Source organism: Ascaphus truei, chromosome 5 (genome assembly GCF_040206685.1).
Source record: "Ascaphus truei isolate aAscTru1 chromosome 5, aAscTru1.hap1, whole genome shotgun sequence".
Classification (NCBI taxonomy): domain Eukaryota; kingdom Metazoa; phylum Chordata; class Amphibia; order Anura; family Ascaphidae; genus Ascaphus; species Ascaphus truei.
Genome location: NC_134487.1, coordinates 299206173 through 299222652, shown reverse-complemented (window position 1 = coordinate 299222652; position 16480 = coordinate 299206173). Strand labels below are relative to the sequence as shown.

The window sequence follows — 16480 nt, the reverse complement described above, 5'->3', positions numbered from 1 at the left end:
AATATAAAAGATAAACCTTTTGCTTGGAGTTTAGTCTGCATGCAGACTACATAATCTGCTATTAAAGGAGCAGCTCCTGCTCTTTGACAGCAGTTTTTTTTCTACGTGTGGAAATCAGGGAGTTTCCAGAGCTGGAAAGTTAGTTTCCCTGGTTCCAGAGATACTTACCGGGGAATGTGGCACCGGTGTCATTCCCACCAGGGGAAACAGGACCGAGTTTTGATGTCATGCGTTGCATGAGCCAATAAGAACCTGCAACATCTGTAACAGCTTCCTATTGTATTCTCTCAACACCTATGCTCTCCTAGACCCTCTTCAATCTGCCTTCCGCACTGCTCATTCCACGGAAACAGCCCTCACTAAAATAACTGACAACCTCCATGCTGCCAAAGACAGAGGTCATTACACTCTGCTCATATTACTCGACCTCTGCCACATTTGACACCGTGGACCACCCTCTTCTCCTTCACATTCTCTATACTCTTGGTATTCATAACAAAGCTCTATCCTGGATCTCCTCTTACCTCTCCCATCGTACTTTGTGTCTCTTCTGCTAACACCTCCTCCTCCTCTATTGATCTCTGTGGGGGTACCACAGGGCTCTGTCCTGGGACCTCTTCTCTTTTCTCTGTACACACTCTCTAGGGGACCTAATAACATCTCTTGGGTTTAAATATCACCTCTATGCTGACGACACAAAATTACTTTAACACCCAACCTTACACCTGCTGTAAACATCAAAGTTTCTGAATGTCTCTCTGCTATATCATCCTGGATGGCCCTCCGCCGCCTTGAACTCAACATGGCTAAAACAGAGCTCCTCATACTTCTTCCCAAACCTGGCCCTATTCCCTCGTTCCACATTACTGTTTGAAGTACGATCATTCACCCAAGCACGCTGCTTAGGGGGTCACACTCGACGCATCTCACATTTAGAACGTTTCCAAAACCTGTCGCTTTTTCCTCTGCAATGTCACTAAGATACGCCTGTTTCTCGACTGCTAAATCTCTGACTCAGGCCCTCAGTCTCTCCCGTCTTGATTACTGTAACCTCCTGCCTCACCTACAATCTATCCTAAACGCTGCTGCCAGAATCACTCTACTCTTTCCTAAATCTGTCTCAGCGCCTCCCCTCCTGAAATCCCTCTCCTGGCTTCCGATCAAATCCCGTATCACACACACAATTCTCCTCCTCACTTTTAAAGCTTTACACTCTTCTGCTCCTTACATCTCAGCCCTAATTTCTCACTATACACCATCCAGACTCTTGCGTTCCTCAAGGATGTCTTCTTTCTACCCCCTTTGTATCCAAAGCCCTCTCCCGCCTTAAACCTCTCACTTACTGCCCCGCACCTCTGGAATGTCCTCAATACCCAACTAGCACCTTCCCTATCTATTCTGGAGGCCAGGGTCATGTGTGGTATGATTAGCCCAGATAGGTTCAACTCGTTCCTTTTACAAGCACAACAAGTTCTTTGTCTTTCTTTACTTTGAGAAAAAGCATGGATTTACAAAGGCACTTGTGGATGATGGTATTGTGAGAGAATGTCTCTATGGTGAGTGCGCTTGATAGTGGGGAAAGGTGAAAAAGATAAGTCCTTGCCAGTAGAGCAAATTACAGGAGGGTACTAACTCAGCAAGTGTAGAAAGTGGAAAAGGAAGTGCCAGTGTATACTGGGTAGCAAGATAGCCTGGGGACATACCATCTGTCGGCAAGGCAGAGGGGGAGAAGGCAAACTAGCCCATTCTGACAGAAAGGCTGAGGTTGCTGTAGCAACTCGCTGGCATAATGCAGAGACAGGGATCGCAACACTGTGTCTAACACACAGTACAGAGCAAAATACATGCAGCTGGAATGAGAAGGTGACAAGCAGAAGCTGCAAAGGAAAGGGGGGGGGGGTGAAACAGAAATGTGGGTCTTGTTCCATGACCCTATCCACCTTTAAGACCCACCTTAAGACACTTGCTTAAAGAAGCATATGAATAGCACTGTGGATTATACTGGACACATGATACATAAAGCTTGGCCCCCTGCAGAAGCACTTACCAAAATGCCCTCCTACTATCTCTGTACGTTCTCCCTACCTACCAATTAGACCAGGGGTGGGGAACGTCCGGCCCCCGTGAGTCAGGGGGCCGTTTGCGCGCTCGCAAGAAAGGAGGGGGGAAAAAAAAAAAAAAAAAAATTTAAAAACTTCCCCTTTCCCGATTGGCTGCCTCGTGTTGGCATATTGCCAAGAGTTTTTTATTATTTTTTTGCCAAGACCACCCCCCCCACGGAGCACGTCCACAGAAGAGCGAGTCTGCGGAGGAAGAAACTTGAATCACCACACCGGGCAGCAGTTGCGGAGGTGGGCACCTGCACCGATCCCCCCCCCCCCCCCCTGCTCAGAATCCCCCCCACGCACTTACATGGTCCTCCTCCGATTCCCCCCCCGCGCACTTACATGGTCCTCCTCCGATCCCCCCCCCGCGCACTTACATGGTCCTCCTCCGATCCCCCCCCGCGCACTTACATGGTCCTCCTCCGATTCCCCCCCCCGCGCACTTACATGGTCCTCCTCCGATCCCCCCCCCGCGCACTTACATGGTCCTCCTCCGATCCCCCCCCCCCGCGCACTTACATGGTCCTCCTCCGATCCCCCCCCCGCGCACTTACATGGTCCTCCTCCGATCCCCCCTTGCTCAGAATCCCCCCCCCCCGCGCACTTACACGGTCCGCCTCCACACACCAGGTAGCAGTTGTGTAGGAGGGCACATGCTCCGATCCCCCCCCCCGCGCACTTACACGGTCCTCCTCCGACCCCCCCCCCCTCAACACACACACCTCGCTGCCCGCTCAGCACTAGCGGGGACACAGCCTAATCCCAGCATCATTGGTCTCCTTGACTTCAATACAAGTTGTATGATTAACTTTTGCAGACCCCCCCCCCCCAAATGATCTTTCCCCATAAAATTACTGTGATCTCATGGGTCAGAGAGCGGGTCTGAGAGTCTGATTTCCCTCCCCCCTGCCCGGTGTACGTGTGTGTGTGCACAGGCACCAACCCGGTCAGTCATAGTCACTCACCACCCAAGAGTCAGTCGTCCAAAGAGAAGCAGTTCCAGCCATCACATTAGGGGTGAGTTAATTAAATGTTTGACCAAATATAGCAGGTTAATTTTTAAGTTGATAATTTTGGATGGCCCTCGAATGATTTTATAAATATCAAAATGGCCCTTGGCAGAAAAAAAGGTTCCCCACCCCTGTATTAGGCTCATCAGATCAGGGACTCCATTTCCTTAGTTACTTTTATGTCTGAAGCACTTATTCCCATGATCTGTTATTTATATTATCTGTTATTTATTTGATTACCACGTGTATTACTACTGTGAAACGCTATGTACATTAATGGCGCAGTATAAATAAAGACATACAATAGGCTTGTATAACGCAGGCATTTAAACAACCAGGAAGTAGCGGTGGCGCTTTTGCTGTTAAGCATCTCAGGAATCGGGGGTCACCTGAGCTGAAAAGAACGTGGTTCAGCTCCAAGATCCCCTGACATGTTTAAGGGGTCTCACTTGGGCTTTATTTATTTTTTTAAACCTAAATACGACACCTATAAGTATTTATTTTAAAGTGAGACTTGGGTGGGGTTTGATTTCCTCTGGCTGCTCCCTTGTGTGATCAGCAAGTACCCCTACCTCCCCCCCACCCTTAACTTGTTCTCGGATCAAGACATTGTGGGAAAAGGAAAAAAAAAAGCACTTGCACAAACTTCCCCAAAGACTGAAAGTTTGTGATACCGCTCAAACCCCCAGATGAATGTATACGGTCGCGTGCTGCCAGGGAGTAAATACGCAGAAGGAGTGGAGTGTACGGAGAACACTAAAGATCCAATAATGGCGCACCGCAGACCTGAGTAGTATTAAATCATGGTCATAATGTGCGTCAACAAACATCAAATAAATTTTATTACATATAACTCGTTAGAAACGTGAAACTTCTTGTTCCTCTCTTGGGGAGAGATGCTGACTACTACGTATGGAGTGTGTATAGGACTTACATGATTGATACAGCGGAGGTTTAGCTGTACAATCTGCTTGATGGGCTACACAGATCCAGCCTATGGAGCAGACTCCTCTTGAAGTAATCGTAGGGTGAAGGTATTAATATACCGTATGGTTAACCCACAGTGAGTAAGAGGAGATGTTCATAGGAATGGGGTACCTAATGAGCAACTGCCAAGTGTAGGTTGCTACGTCAATTCTCAATGATATTAAAATTGTGTCTAGTAGGAGTAGGTACCCATAAGTCCCTAACGCTTGCTGAATAGCATAGTTTATACCTTCATAGTGTCGTGATCCATGATCATGCCTGTCCAAGTGCCTATCTAGGGGATGGCCCATATGGTCCTCCGCATGTGGTATGCTGATAAGGTAATGTCTAATGTACTTTCTACTGGGGAGACTAATAATTAGCAGTTCGTGAATGTAGCTCTGTAATGGTAGTGCTCGTGCCGTACACGTTGCAGTTATTGCGAGAGTGTGTACTGGCTTCGTGCCACCCTCAGTTATAACTATATACCTCTACACATGTATTAGGTATAGACAGGGACTCGTTGTGTATGTACCATGGTACTTTATTATTAGTGCATATGTTGACGGGGGTCTCACGGTACCGCTCTCCCAGGATCGCGTGATTACCCTGTGTGGCAGGTCACATCCATCGTGGTATGCCGTTCCCCGCAGTGTGTATCAGAAATGGCAGTGAAGTCAGTAACTCTAGGATAGGTCTCTCCAATACTGTGTATTGGTACTCGTTTATTGCAGGGGCCTCGCGATACTGCACTTCCGGGATCACGTGAGTACCCCTTGACTCGGACGGCGTCCGCTGTCATATACGGGGTCCCCTTTGATGACCTGGGGGGACCCGTTAGTAAATATCGTTAGTATAGTCTCTGTAATGATAGCTTGCATGTGCATGCACAGGGACCGTGCAGGGGTCCCCGTGGATTCCCTGAGAGGACCCGTCGGTGAGTATATCTGGTTAGGTATTTGTAGTGATTATTATTTAACACATATCTAGGCATAGAGGATATATAGGCATTAGGCTCAAGGCAGGTGAGCGGTAATGTAGATAACAGTGTCAGGACGAGCATAAATTCCTCAAGTAGAGGTAAGGAGTGGTAGCCGTTAGCACACATATATACATATAGAGATCGTGCTGATGCTCCAGTGTAGGTAGACTAGCGATCGTATAAATAAGGTAATTGATCTTATGATGAGCAAGCGTAAACTCCTCGAGTAGAGGTATGAAGAAAGTTTCAAAGTGTCACCATAGCGGCTAAAAACCCGACGTACGTTTCGTCGCCTTGAGCGACTTCTTCCGGGGCTGGCATAGACGCGTCTGTCGGCCCCTTTATACGTCATCGTTGCCGTAGCAAACGTGAGACGCTAGTGTAAGTCCGCGATGGTGGTGGTGGCGTGAGTGTACTGCACTTTAGCAGTGTGTGTTGAATGCACAGAAAAGGACCTAGTGATTGGCTCACAGAAGTGTGCTGTGAAACAGGAATACCAGAGATCCGATTGAGGCTGCAATGATGTTGATGCAGCTATTGAAGGTATGTGTAACAGCAAAAGTAATGTATACATTTATATGCATATATGTTTCAATGGTAATGGTGGTTGCATGACTAGGAGTGGTACCATATGTTGCCCCGAGAAAGTAATCATTCATAGAAAAGGTGTGTATACGAATCCTTCGTTGAGGCCAGATGGATAATGTGTGTTCAGCAAATATATCCACCTGGCCTCGCATTGTAGCAATTTTTGATCCCAATTGCCTTTACGTATATTGGGTGCAATGTGATCAATGCCCTGAAAGCTAAGGGTGCTACTATCTCCATCATGTACTCCGCGTACGTGTCGAGAGACTGGGGTATCTATAGAGTTTCGGATGGAGCTTAGGTGTTCAAGGACTCTTCTCAGTTCCCGTTTGGTTTTACCCACATATCTCAAGCCACAGGAGCAGGTGATCAGGTAGATGACTCCTGTGCTTTTACAATTGATGAAGGTTTTGATCTGATAAGTCTTAGTTTTCTGTGTATTAGTGAATGTTGAACTTTCTCTCATAAATTCACAGGCCTTGCAGTGATGGCATTTAAAAAAACCCTTCATAGACAGCCATGTTTTTTGGTTTTTATTTCTCGTGAAGTGGCTATGTACCAGGTGGTCCCGTATGTTTTTGGAACGTCTCCACACGATTGATGGGTTTGCTCTGAGGACTTTAAGGTCCTCGTCACTTATATGTAATAAAATGTATTTGATGTTGTTTGTTGACGCACATTATGACCATGATTTAATACTACTTAGGTCTGCGGTGCGCCATTATTAGGGATCTTTAGTGTACTCCGTACACTCCACTCCTTCAACTTCCCCAAAGACCCTCAAGAAAGTCAACTGTCAGACTGTGGGATTGCACCCTTAAACCTGGTGCGTACCCAGATTGTAAGAGGCGGTTTTGTGGCTTGCAAGTTAAAATCTAATTTCCTGCATGTGAAATAAAATGTCCAGGAACATACAGTGTAAGCTTAGGATTTATTTATAGTTGTGCACCAATCGTATCTAAAGTTTATAGGCCCAGGTTCAACCCTCCAAGCACAACTGTTGTACATAAAATAGGCCTCTCCAATCAAATGAAGACAGCCTCTTACAAATCCACAGGAATATTGCAGCGAGTTAAGACAAATCTTATACTAATAATCACATCTATACAAGTGGCTCAGTGAGAACAGGCATGGCCCCTAAAGACAGTGACTGAAGCAGGGGAGCCAGTGGCCGCCGATTGTGACCTTGGACAAGGCACCAAAATGAGCAATATGGGAACGGTACTCTGTACAGTACCTCCAAAAACCAAGGTAATTTTAAAAACAGATAATGACAGCAAGAAACCACCAACAGTACCTACAGCTTATACTAGGAATAGTGCCAGAGCCATTTAGGCATCTAGGGTGTGGAAACCTGTTCTACAAGCTTACACACAGATAGTACTGAAAGTAAAGTACGAGCAATGCAGAATATATCAACCTGCATCAAGATAGTGCCATATTTACCAAGCAGCGTTCTGTCATAAGACAGCTTACCACCCAGTCAGGCTGTAAGGCGGGTTCTATGGTCATGCTGTGTGATAGAAGGCGGCTTGGTAAATATGGCCCAAAGTCTTAATGCTGGAATAGCTCACACTATCCTTAGTCAACAGGTCTAAAATGTTCAAGGCACTCAAATTCTGCTTTTAAGACTTCCATTCACAGCATATCTTCATTAAACGGCAGCCACAAAACAAGTCCAATTTAAAACTGCTAAAGTTAATTCTATGGTGTAGGGGGAAAAAATTACAGGTACATGAAATAATGCATCTGAAAGGAATTCAAGTGAAAAATGTCCCATAGACGTCAGACCATTCTACACTGTTCATCAAACTGTAGCAGAAATATGTGCAGTACAATGTACGTCAACCTAAACACCCCTTCCTAAACAAATCAAAGTTTAGAGTCAAATTGGAATGAGTTATTTGTAAAGTTTAGCTTTCCAAAGAAAGCAAGTGTCACCTAGATGTGCATTCAGGTCACATCACTATACTGACATTAGGAGCAGAATACACAAGCTGAACAGGTAGTTTGTACCATGACAGTATTGAAGTTTCTAACTGTTCACTATTATGCCCGTGTCCAGAAACCACCACAGGCCTCATCGTCTTCTAGGAAATCAATGTACTTCTATTCATACTCAATGTACTTCTATTCATACTCAACATACTCCAATGTGATCATTTTGCCTGTAATTATACAGGTTAATAGCAATTTTAACCCAGGGAGTGTTAGGACCCGCTACGGTTATGCCTTGAAAGTGGCAGCAAGCTTAAGACGCTTTGGCCAAAGGGTTAAACTAAATGACCCTTTTTTCAAGAACATATATATAGTAATGTGTATTTGTGTCACATTGGAAAGTAGCTTTGGTCATCTTCGTCTGTTTTTTGTTGTACTTATTGCTCTGTGCCATTAAACAATGTAAAATTGCAAACTCTACAGGACAGGGATAGGTTTCCTGTAACTATAACACTGCACATTGTCTGCGTTATAAACAATTGTAACCCAAGGACAGAAAAGAGGAGTGGGGTGAGCAAGCAGGGATCATTGGGAAAGCTACCATGTTTAACCACATGTATATGCACAATCTTACAGCAGTCAGGACCATTCTGTTCTCCATCTTTTGTCTCTGAAGCAAAGTGCTTTGTGCAACAACAAAATCACAACAGCTATTTTTCCTGATAGAAAAACAACAAAATGTTTTGTCACAGCAGAAACCCCCACGCTTATTTTTTTATGCGTAATGGAGCCAAGAGTTTTTTTATATTTATTTTCCGTGGAGATGTTCAACTACACGTCTGAAATAACCAGGATAATCCATGTATTGAGACTCAGGGGGTTCATGTGCCTTCCCCCTCACCCCCACACTCTGCAGCCGGCCCGGGCAGGGGGGGGGGGGGGGGAAATAGAGAAGACAGAGCGCGCAGCCGGCCCGGGGAGGGAGGGGGGGGGGGGAAGACACAGAGCGCGCAGCCAGCCCGGGGAGGGAGGGGGGAAGACACAGAGCGCGCAGCCGGCCCGAGGAGGGAGGGGGGGGGGAAGACAGAGCGCGCAGCCAGCCCGGGAAGGGAGGGGGGAAGACACAGAGCGCGCAGCCGGCCCGGGGAGGGAGGGGGGAAGACACAGAGCGCGCAGCCGGCCCGGGGAGGGAGGGGGGAAGACACAGAGCGCGCAGCCGGCCCGGGGAGGGAGGGGGTGGAAGACAGAGCGCGCAGCCGGCCCAGGGAGGGAAGACATACACCACAGCCTGCGGAGGGAGGGGGGAAGACACAGAGCGCGCAGCCAGCCCGGGGAGGGAGAGGGGGGGGAAGACACAGAGCGCGCAGCCTGCCCGGGGAGGGAGGGGGGAAGACACAGAGCGCGCAGCCAGACCGGGGAGGGAGGGGGGAAGACACAGAGCGCGCAGCCGGCCCGAGGAGGGAGGGGGGAAGACACAGAGCGCGCAGCCAGCCCGGGAAGGGAGGGGGGAAGACACAGAGCGCGCAGCCGGCCCGGGGAGGGAGGGGGGAAGACACAGAGCGCGCAGCCGGCCCGGGGAGGGAGGGGGGAAGACACAGAGCGCGCAGCCGGCCCGGGGAGGGAGGGGAAGACAGAGCGCGCAGCCGGCCCGGGGATGGAGGGGGGGAAGACACAGAGCGCGCAGCCGACCCTGGGAGGGGGGGGAAAGACAGAGCACGCAGCCGGCCCATTTGAGAGAAGACAGAGTGCGCAGCCGGCCCAGGGAGGGAAGACATACACCACAGCCTGCCCGGGAAGGGAGGGGGGAAGACACAGAGCACGCAGCCGGCCCGAGGAGGGAGGGGGGGGGGGAAGACAGAGCGCGCAGCCAGCCCGGGAAGGGAGGGGGGAAGACACAGAGCGCGCAGCCGGCCCGGGGAGGGAGGGGGGAAGACACAGAGCGCGCAGCCGGCCCGGGGAGGGAGGGGGGAAGACACAGAGCGCGCAGCCGGCCCGGGGAGGGAGGGGGTGGAAGACAGAGCGCGCAGCCGGCCCAGGGAGGGAAGACATACACCACAGCCTGCGGAGGGAGGGGGGAAGACACAGAGCGCGCAGCCAGCCCGGGGAGGGAGAGGGGGGGGAAGACACAGAGCGCGCAGCCTGCCCGGGGAGGGAGGGGGGAAGACACAGAGCGCGCAGCCAGACCGGGGAGGGAGGGGGGAAGACACAGAGCGCGCAGCCGGCCCGAGGAGGGAGGGGGGAAGACACAGAGCGCGCAGCCAGCCCGGGAAGGGAGGGGGGAAGACACAGAGCGCGCAGCCGGCCCGGGGAGGGAGGGGGGAAGACACAGAGCGCACAGCCGGCCCGGGGAGGGAGGGGGGAAGACACAGAGCGCGCAGCCGGCCCGGGGAGGGAGGGGAAAACAGAGCGCGCAGCCGGCCCGGGGATGGAGGGGGGGAAGACACAGAGCGCGCAGCCGACCCTGGGAGGGGGGGGAAAGACAGAGCACGCAGCCGGCCCATTTGAGAGAAGACAGAGTGCGCAGCCGGCCCAGGGAGGGAGGAGGGAAGACATACACCACAGCCTGCCCGGGGAGGGAGGGGGGAAGACACAGAGCGCGCAGCCGGCCCGGGGAGGGAGGGGGGAAGACAGAGAGCGCGCAGCCTGCCCGGGGAGGGAGGGGGGAAGACACAGAGCGCGCAGCCAGACCGGGGAGGGAGGGGGGAAGACACAGAGCGCGCAGCCGGCCCGAGGAGGGAGGGGGGAAGACACAGAGCGCGCAGCCTGCCCGGGGAGGGAGGGGGGGAAGACAGAGAGCACGCAGCCTGCCCGGGGAGGGAGGGGGGAAGACACAGAGCGCGCAGCCAGCCCGGGGAGGGAGGGGGGAAGACACAGAGCGCGCAGCCGGCCCGAGGAGGGAGGGGGGAAGACACAGAGCGCGCAGCCAGCCCGGGAAGGGAGGGGGGGAAGACACAGAGCGCGCAGCCGGCCCGGGGAGGGAGGGGGGAAGACACAGAGCGCGCAGCCGGCCCGAGGAGGGAGGGGGGAAGACACAGAGCGCGCAGCCGGCCCGAGGAGGGAGGGGGGAAGACACAGAGCGCGCAGCCGGCCCGGGAAGGGAGGGGGGAAGACACAGAGCGCGCAGCCGGCCCGGGAATGGAGGGGGGAAGACACAGAGCGCGCAGCCGGCCCGGGGAGGGAGGGGGGAAGACACAGAGCGCGCAGCCGGCCCGGGGAGGGAGGGGGGAAGACAGAGCGCGCAGCCGGCCCGGGGAGGGAGGGGGGAAGACACAGAGCGCGCAGCCGGCCCGGGGAGGGAGGGGGGAAGACACAGAGCGCGCAGCCGGCCCGGGGAGGGAGGGGGGAAGACACAGAGCGCGCAGCCGGCCCGGGGAGGGAGGGAGGGGAAGACAGAGCGCGCAGCCGGCCCGGGGATGGAGGGGGGGAAGACACAGAGCGCGCAGCCGACCCTGGGAGGGGGGGGAAAGACAGAGCACGCAGCCGGCCCATTTGAGAGAAGACAGAGTGCGCAGCCGGCCCAGGGAGGGAAGACATACACCACAGCCTGCCCGGGAAGGGAGGGGGGAAGACACAGAGCACGCAGCCGGCCCGAGGAGGGAGGGGGGAAGACACAGAGCGCGCAGCCAGCCCGGGGAGGGAGGGGGGAAGACACAGAGCGCGCAGCCAGCCCGGGGAGGGAGGGGAAAGACACATCACAGCCCGGGGAGGGGGAGACATATACACCACAGCCCGTGGAGGGGAAAGACACACCACAGCCCGGGGAGGGGGAGGAGGGGGGGGGGGGGGGGAAGACACACCACAGCCCGGGGAGGGGGAGACATATACACCACAGCCCGGGGAGGGGGAGGAGGGGGGGGGGGGAAGACACACCACAGCCCGGGGAGGGGGAGACATATACACCACAGCCCGGGGAGGGGGGGGAAGACATATACAGCACGGCCCAGGGAGGGGGTGGAGGGGGGGGGAAAGACACACCACAGCCCGGGGAGGGGGAGACATATACACCACAGCCCGGGGAGGGGGGGGGGGGGAAGACATATACAGCACGGCCCAGGGAGGGGGTGGAGGGGGGGGGAAAGACACACCACAGCCCGGGGAGGGGGAGACATATACACCACAGCCCGGGGAGGGGGTGGAGAAGACATATACACCACGGCACGGGGGAGAAGATATATACACCACGGCCCGGGGAAGGGGGGATACACCCCTAACACTCACTTGATTGATGAAAGGAGGAGTGAAGCTGCTCACGGCCGCATGACTGACCCCCTGACACCGGAAGACGCTGCTCTGGCCTCGCGCCGCGGTGTATCTCGGCCTCGCGCAGCCGGCCGCGCAGTAGCGTCAGAGACTCCCAGGGGCTCTTTAAATACGTTCTATAAATACAACGGGCGCTCTGCGCTGACGTCAGCGCCCATCGGTCTCGGCTATTGGACAGCTAGACAAGTGGGCGGGGTCCTGTGTAGGGTAGCCACGCCCTCGGTGCTTCGGACACGCCCGCCGGAGCCACCTTGCGGTGACGTCACTACTGGATTGGCTTGGGGGTGGGAAGGTAGTGACAGGGGAAGAGGGAGGGGAAGCAGGCAGGAGGAGGGGAAGAAGAGAGAAGAGGGATGGGGGGAAAGGGGGATGGGGGGATGGGGGGAAAGGGGGATGGGGGGAAAGGGGGATGGGGGATGGGGGGAAAGGGGGATGGGGGGAAAGGGGGATGGGGGGAAAGGGGGATGGGGGGAAAGGGGGATGGGGGGAAAGGGGGATGGGGGGAAAGGGGGATGGGGGAAAGGGGGATGGGGGGAAAGGGGGGGGAAAGGGGGATGGGGGGAAAGGGGGGGGAAAGGGGGATGGGGGGAAAGGGGGGGGAAAGGGGGATGGGGGGAAAGGGGGGGAAAGGGGGATGGGGGGAAAGGGGGGGGGAAGGGGGATGGGGGAAAGGGGGGGGGATGGGGGGGATGGGGGGAAAGGGGGGGAAAGGGGGGGGAAGGGGGATGGGGGGAAAGGGGGGGGAAGGGGGATGGGGGGAAAGGGGGGGATGGGGGGGAAGGGGGATGGGGGAAAGGGGGGGAAGGGGGATGGGGGGAAAGGGGGGGGGGGATGGGGGGAAAGGGGGGGGTGGGATGGGGGGAAAGGGGGATGGGGGGAAAGGGGGATGGGGGAAAGGGGGGGGAAAGGGGGATGGGGGGAAAGGGGGGGGGAAGGGGGATGGGGGGAAAGGGGGGGGGATGGGGGAAAGGGGGGGGGAAGGGGGATGGGGGAAAGGGGGGGGGAAGGGGGATGGGGGGAAAGGGGGGGAAGGGGAAAGGGGGGGAAGGGGGATGGGGGAAAGGGGGGGGAGGGGGATGGGGGGAAAGGGGGGGGGATGGGGGGAAAGGGGGGGGTGGATGGGGGGAAAGGGGGATGGGGGGAAAGGGGGGGGAAAGGGGGATGGGGGGAAAGGGAGGGGGATGGGGGGAAAGGGGGGGAGGAGGGAGGAGGGGGGGGGAGGAGGGGGAGGAGGGGGGGGAGGAGGAGGCGGGGGTGGAGGAGGTGGGAGGAGGAGGGGGGGGTGGAGGAGGGGGGAGGAGGAGGGGGGAGGAGGGGGGAGGGGGGGGAGGAGGAGGAGGGGGGAGGAGGAGGAGGGGAAAGAGGAGGGGAGGAGGAGGAGGGGGAAAGAGGAGGGGAGGAGGGGAGGAGGAGGAGGGGGAGGAGAGGGGGAGGAGGGGGGGAGGGAGGAGGAGGGGGGGAAGGAGGAGGAGGGGGGGAGGGAGGAGGAGGGGGGGAGAGGGGGAGGAGGGGGGGACGGGGGGGAGGGGGGGAGAAGGGGGGGAGGGGAGGGGGGGAAAGTGGGGGGGGAGAAGGGAGAGGGGGGGGAGGGGGGAAAATGGGGGAGGGGGGGAGGGGGGGAAAATGGGAGAGGGGGAAAGGGGGAGGGGGGGGAAAGGGGGAGGGGGGGGGGGAAGCGGAGGTGGAGAAGGGGGAGAAGGGGGAGGGGGGGGGAGGGGGGAAAGGGGGAGGGGGGAAAGGGGGAGGGGGTGGGGGGGAAAGGGGGAGGGGGGGAGAAGGGGGAGGGGGGGGAAAGGGGGGGGGAAAGGGGGAGGGGGGGGGGAAAGGGGGAGGGCGGGAAGGGGGGGGGGAAAGGGGGAGGGGGGGTGTCACGAGAGCTTGCGACAGGCTGTAATTGACACCAAAACTATATATATAAATATATATACCTGGGTTTGAACTGGGACGAGGCTTAAGATATAATAAAGTGATTTATTCCTTGATAAAGGTGAACACACAATAATGTACAAATAACAGGCAAAATATAGACACTTACGTAAAGATTATGGCAAGAAAGCCATCAGGATCACAGACTGGCCACTTCTCCCATAATTCCAGTTGACATCACAGCAAAACAGGCAGGTCATAAAAGACACAGGCCTGATGACATGCAGACATTTGCATGAAGAACAATGAGCAACATGAACAACTTTGATAGAGGGTGGACAGCTAGTTTATATACCGTTTGTCCCTCTATCTGTAACCGTAGGTGCCGTGACGGCTAGCAAATGTCCCTTTCAAGCTTTTGAAGCTTGGTTTGGACTTCCAGCGCCCAGTGTAAAAAGTTACACTTACTATGGTTAATTTCCTTTTGGTCAGCTTGGGCCAAGCATAAGCAATTAGCCTTTTAGCCTTTGATGACCAAGTATGTAAATTCTCCTTTCCTGCTCATCACAACAGGGGTTCCTCAGAACTCAACCAAAGTTTCATATTTACTGCAAATCATTGCATAACTTCCGTTCCGTAATACACACAGTCAGGTGAGATATATTAATACAATCCTTGACACCTGACGCTCGCAGAGAGACCAAAAATTACAGTGTAATATGAAAATTAATAGAGATATTAATATCTGGCATTTAGCAGCAGGTACATATACAGTGTTTAGACTCCCAAAGATATGCTAAATCCCACGATTACAAATATGTAACTCTTATCCTTTTCAGCCAAGGACATCTCATAATATTCTTATATTTAATAAGGACACCAATTCAGATATCCTGTTTCGGGTAGCCCCCCCCCTGGCCCCATCAATAAAACCTTTTGAAGCTGGCTTTTGGCGTCCATTGTAAGTGTGAACTGTTACACTTAACTATTCCTTGTGCCTGCCTCCCGCATAAACAATTAGGTAATTACTTCTTTGATCAGGATTATTAACTTCCATTGTAAGTGTGAAGGACCAACACTCAATTTCTTGGTTCTGGACATTTTAAAACTGCAAAAAGTCACTTTATCAAAAATATATGTCCCTCTTATGACAAAGTTATATTTTTAATATGTGGGTACTTGGGGGTTTTCCCTGAGGCTGCATCTATCATGTGGGGTTCTAAAACCTTCTCTTCTCTAAAACAGGTTAAAATATTCCCCCCCTTTCCCCTCATGCTCCAGACATCCCTGCCCTGCAGCTATTTCTCATAAGAGGCCACCCATACAAGGCAATCCACTTACACGCTGGCACAGGCAGTTGCAGGCCCATGAGGCAAAGGGAATACACAGATAACGCATTACTTAGCCCACTGGGCTTTCACAGTTAACCCCTTAAGTCCCAGTGTGTGTGTTATGCAGACACTGATTAACCCAGACATTACAATGGGACAGGGGAACAGGGGAGAATACATTTACACAGGGGAATAAGCATTTTCATGTTATTTAACAAGGTTTAAGTCACAGTTCTGGGCCTCAGCCCAGTTAACTCCTTGTCTCCCTGGCGAGGTTAGAGGGGGGCCCTTGGGGGGTAACCCCGTTAATCCTGGGCCAAACCCTCCCTACCGTCACAGGGGGAAAAGGGGGGGGGGAAGGGGGGGAAAAGGGGAGGGGGGAGGGAGGGGAGGGGGGAAAAGGGGAGGGGGGAGGGGGGGAAAGAGGGAGAGGGGAGAGGGGGAGGTGGGGGGAAAGGGGGAGGGGGGAAAGGGGGAGGGGGGAAGGGGGGAAAGGGGGAGGGGGGAGGTGGGGGGAAAGGGGGAGGGGGGAAAAGGGGGGGAAAGGGGGAGGGGGGGAAAGGGGGAGGGGGGAAAGGGGGAGGGGGGGAGAAAGGGGAGGGGGGGGAAAGGGGGAGGGGGGGGGAAGAGGGGGGAAGGGGGGGAAAGGGGAGGGAGGGGGAGGTGGGAAAGGGGAGGGAGGGGGGGAAAGGGGAATGGGGAAAGGGGGATAGGGGAGGGGGTAAGGGATAATGGGGATGGGGGGAAAAGGGGATGGGGGAAAAGGGGGGTGGGGGGAAAAGGGGGAGGGGCATATGGGGGGAAAAGGAGGGAGGGGGGAAAGGGGAGGGAGGGGGAGGGGGGAAAGGGGAGGGAGGGGGGGAAAGGGGGAATGGGGAAAGGGGGGATAGGGGAGGGGGAAATGGAAAATGGGGATGGGGGAAAAGGGGGGTGGGGGGAAAAGGGGGAGGGGGATATGGGGAAAAAGGGGGATGGGGGATTGGGGGCAAAGGGGGAGGGGGGATGGGGGGGAAAGGGGGATGGGGTGAAAAGATGGAGGAGGGATGGGGGGGAAAGGGGGAGGGGTGGATGGGGGAAATGGGGATGGGGAAAAGGGGGAAGGGAGGGGGGGAAAGGAGGAGGTGAGGGGGTGGGAAAGGGGGAGGGGGAAAGGAGTAGGGGAGAAAGGGGAGGGGGGATGGGGGTGGGATGGGGAGGAGGGGGGGAAGGGGGAGGGAGGGGGCGGTCAATCGGTTGCTGGTGGGTATGCAAGGGTATTCTTGGATGACATTGCTGTCTTTAGTAATTCGTGGGACTCACACTTAGGGCATGTAGCTGCAGTGCTAGCCAGGATTAAGGAAGCGGGACTCACGCGTGCACCGCTCACAAGCTGCACATCTAACACAGCTGTGGTAAGTCTCCCTACCAATCCCTATCTTTCCTGGGGCCACTCCC

At 54.9% G+C, this 16480-nt stretch overlaps 1 protein-coding gene across 4 annotated transcripts in view; it reads right to left on the bottom strand.

Moving 5' to 3' along the window:
• The window catches only part of KRAS (KRAS proto-oncogene, GTPase), a 35512-nt gene extending 23547 nt beyond the window's left edge, over nt 1–11965 (bottom strand). For all 4 annotated transcript variants that reach the window (XM_075602871.1, XM_075602870.1, XM_075602867.1 and 1 more), the window contains exon 1: nt 11808–11965. The gene's annotated coding sequence lies outside the window, so the exon portion shown is untranslated. The remainder of the gene's footprint in view (nt 1–11807) is intronic.
• Between the last annotated feature and the right edge of the window lie 4515 nt (nt 11966–16480).